Source organism: Mchenga conophoros, linkage group LG1 (genome assembly GCF_057382185.1).
Source record: "Mchenga conophoros isolate Kocher_MC1m ecotype Shallow Benthic linkage group LG1, M_conophoros_male_GT1.1, whole genome shotgun sequence".
In the NCBI taxonomy this organism is placed as follows: Eukaryota; Metazoa; Chordata; class Actinopteri; order Cichliformes; family Cichlidae; genus Mchenga; species Mchenga conophoros.
In genome coordinates, this window is record NC_140526.1 from 43266791 (window position 1) to 43271338 (window position 4548).

The window sequence follows — 4548 nt, forward strand, 5'->3', positions numbered from 1 at the left end:
ACAGAACCACATCATCCACAAAAATCAGAGATGAGATTCTGAGGCCACCAAAGCGAAAGCCCTTCGCCACTTGGCTGCGCCTAGAAATCCTGTCCATAAAAATTATGAACAGAACCGGAGACAAAGGGCAGCCCTGGCGGAGCCCATCACCCACCGGGAACGAGTCCAACTTATTGCCGGCAATGCGAACCAAGCTCTTACAACGGTTATATAGGGATCGAATGGCCCGTAGCAATGGGCCAGACACCCCATATTCCCGCAACACCTCCCACAGGACACCCCGAGGGACACGGTCGAATGCCTTCTCCAAGTCCACAAAACACATGTAGACTGGTTGGGCAAACTCCCATGCACCCTCAAGTATCCTGGAGAGGATAAAGAGCTGGTCCAGTGTTCCGCGACCAGGACGAAAACCGCATTGCTCCTCCTGTATCCGAGGTTCGACTAACGGACGAACTCTCCTTTCCAGCACCCTGGCATAGACTTTCCCAGGGAGGCTAAAACTAACTAACTGACTAAAACAGTTGGACAGTAATATTCAGTGATGCAGAAACAGCATCACTGAATCGCTGTGCTTTTTAGGGAAAGCACTTTAATGGACTATGAGGAAGCACTGCGATTGTCTTTGACAAGGGTGACAACTTGAAATAAGTAAAAGTTGCTTTGGTTTTTGAAACACTTTTAAGTCAACAGAGATTAATAAAAGCCACAATCTTGAAGACACAGTTGCTTTGTATGAATGAAACGTAAGAAAGGCATACAGTATTTTCTGGTCCATTTCCTTTTTCTCCAAAGAAAACATCCACTTTTATATTAAAAAAATGCTTTAGATGTGTCATCTTTGATACAACAGTAACTTAAGGTAAGTGGCTTCCCAGTTTTTATAGTTTGGAAAAGATTAATGATGCATGAGCAACATCAAACTGCAGTTTGGGATCTTCTGTTATCTATGCTTAAATGTCAAAACGATGGAACAAACTGTAGTTTATGAATGAGTAATGTTTGAAAAAGCGATATTTGCACACAGCATTGAACACGACTTAACGTAGGACCGTTAAAACATCATAAAAAATGTATTAGAAATTAAAACAAAAACACCCAGTTCTCTTTTCAGGTTTCTAAATTTAGCTCTTCCGTACTCCAGCGCAAGATTATGAATTATCTTGCCTCCAAGGTCAGTTAAGGCCAGCAGGAGTTCAGTGAGTTGATGACTTTGATGTTAGAATGGATGTCATATTTTAGTTTATTTGAAATTTTACTGAAAAGCTTTTGGTATCAAGGTCTCAAAAGGCTCTTCTTCTTCTTCTCTACCTTTTTTGCCTCTTTCCCTGTCTTTCCATTTGCTCTCAGGTGGGGTTTGGGCAGGGCTTTGGTCTTGTCCCACTCTTAGGTGGGGGTTACTTCACATCTAATCATTACACTGAGATTCTAAAGGCTGCTGTAACTTCCACTCTTTTCCAGATTGTTGTTACCCATGTGGTATTTTCCACCTGGTGTTTGCTTTGGCTGGAAACCTGCAAACCATGAAAATGTTTTGAAAGTAAAAGTCTAAAAGCAAGGATTTACCTCAAACGATTTCCTGATGATCCTCCTGCCTGTCCACTCTCCACTGTCACTGCTTCTTGGATCTATTGCTCACCTTCAAGTTGACAAGAAAGTGCAAGTATGAACCAAAGTCATATCTGTAAAGAATAATTCTGGTTAAATAGTCACCTGGAAACAACACTAACCTATCCTTCAATCTCTGCGCTGCAACACTTACCTGAGTTATACTTGTCCAAATTCTGATTCCCTTCTGGTTTATGTAGATTTACTGGTCTTCTAGGTCTTGCATTTGCCTGACAACCCGGAGAGAAACCACAGAAGCACAGGGAAAACATGCACACGCCACACAGAAAGGCCCCAGTTGAATTTAACAGTGCCACACCAGCATGCTGTTCTGATAATTATGAGCTAGTGCAGGGGTCAGCAACCTTTAACACCGAAAGAGCCATTTGGACCCGGTTTCCACGCAAAAGAAAACACTGAGAGCCGCAAATTGTCGACCCCTGAGCTAGTGTTATCTAAACGGCAACATTTCATGGCAACTTCAGTTAAAAAATGTCACTGAAGTCAAGGAAAGTTTTGTGTCAAATTCAGTTCAAGTCAACTTTGATCCTCAAATGTACATTTTACCAGTACAAACTGACAGTGCTGTCTGTATCGTGACAGTGCTGACATTTCAGGAGATTGAGAGCCCAAAATGAAGGAAGCTTATAAGCAATGCTCCACAATCCAGTTTCATTTAACCCCCCCAAATCCTCTGTTTGCAGACAGAAGTCGATTGCACAAATACGTCTTCTAAATGAGACGTGTAACCTTATTGTGAGAATGAGAAATAGGGCTAATTTGTTGATTCATCAGGAGTCAGTGAGCGTTTCTATTAACTGTTTTTTTAACCAAGTAAAAAAGCTTACAGTGGTGAAGAAAATTACATTTGAAGCAAAGGGTGAAAATCAGGCTCTGGGAGCCATTATGGCTGACTAGCACTACCCAAGTTAACTGGTATATAACTGGTTAGCTTACCCCTTTGAGTTTACGGTGGGGTCATTCAATGGAATGACAGCCTCAGAATCAGCTGCATTTTTAGTGTCTGTGTCATCAGCATTAAATTGATTTAGTTCTTCTATTGAAAGTATGACATATTCTATGACGTTAACACCCAAATTAATTATAGAAAAAAGAATTTTTTTTGGTCTTTATTGTAAAGGGGAGTGGGGTAATTAATTGCATAATTACTTAAGTACTAATCTAACACAAATTTTTACACTACTTGGTACCCATATAACACTAAGGCTACTGTTACACACACTGACACAAATCCTTATTCTAATGAGGGCAAATATACAATTTTTTTAACCAAAATGCAAAGTTAAAAGCTAGTCCAACACAGTGTAAAAAAATGCCAAAATACTATACTGTGACAGATGATTACTATATACAGCAAAAAAACCCACCAATGTTTTCCTTTTTTACATAAAGTGCAGTGGGAATGATAATATTCATGTATTTATAAACAGTATTTATAGTGTGTGTATTATACAGTCTGGAGGACCTGTGAAAGCACTGAGCCCTACACCATGGTTGTAACAGTCTACTGCTGAAGAAGCTGCTCAGTACCTCTACAGTCTCATACAGGGGGTGAAAGGTATTGTCCACAATGGACATTAGCTTGGCTAACATCCTCCTCTCCACCTCCTCTATGGAGTCTAGGGGACTGTCCAGGACAAAGCTTGCTCTCTTTACCAGTCTAGTAAGCTGTCCCTGTCCATGCTGCCACCCCACCAGCAGACAACTGCATAAAAGTTAGCAGAAGCCATCACAGTGCCATAGAAGTTAGTACTGTTCTGACCATCCCAAAAGACCTCAGCATGCCCAGTAGAAGAAACTGACTTTGGCCCTTTTTGTACAGAGTGTTGTGTGACCAGCCCAGTTTATTGTTAAGGTGAACCATCAGGGAATTTGTACATGTCAACCACCTCGATGTTCATTAGTGCGATGCGCATTGGTTTACTCCAGAAGTCGACCAGATGACAAAATTGTTGCCGAGTGTCACAATCTGGCAGAGGCAGACTATATGGATTGATGAAAAGGACCCAAACCGCAGACACCAAGGAACGTGGACAAAACTTGAATGTTAGCAGAAAGCGAGCCGTTTATTAAGGCTGGTGAAAACTACACAAAACAAAAGGCAGAGATGAAGCTAAACGATAATCTAAACTGGGGAAACTAAAGCATAAAAAACCAAAAGATGAAACTCAACATGGATACAAGGATACCTGAAACTTGGAGCATAGAACATGGAAATGCGAATCGATTGATTGATTGATTGTATCACAAGTGTGCAGGAAGAAAAATCACGTCTGATGTTCATGATATGAGTAGTAACTTTTGCTCTCATGATGTAAACTTGCAAAATCATATTTCTAAACATGTGCTTTATAAGTAGATCAGTGATTTTTCTGACTCTGAAATGCATATGAGTAATTTTAGATGATTACATTTTAATGAACTCTTCAGATGAGGTCAACTTTTGCAGTAGTTTTATTGAGTGAGTCCTTAGTCACAAGGAAAGATTGTATTTTGTTTTGCTTCCCCCCCCTTACTTCCATTAATAATTATGCTATATTAAATAATAATTAGCACTTTGTGCCCGGTGCTTCTGTTTCTAAGCGTTTTCCTTATATCCATTATTATTCTGCAGTTAAAAAAAAAACAACTTTGAGTCTTAACTTAATAATTTTATTATTATGACCTTAAATTTACTAGTAACAATAATAATAAAGCATCTTAATAATGTCAACTACAGTATGTTTCAATAATGAGGGAGTGCTTTAAGACTAACAGTCTCTATTTTTATTTTATCAGTTTACCATTTCGTTGATATCATACTTGAGTGATCCCTGAATACTTGTGCAATGTGACACCAAGCAGACTTGTTTTCTTCTGTTGTTGTCAGCTCTTTCTTTATCTGACTGATGAGAATTATGCTATGAAAAATAATTTATG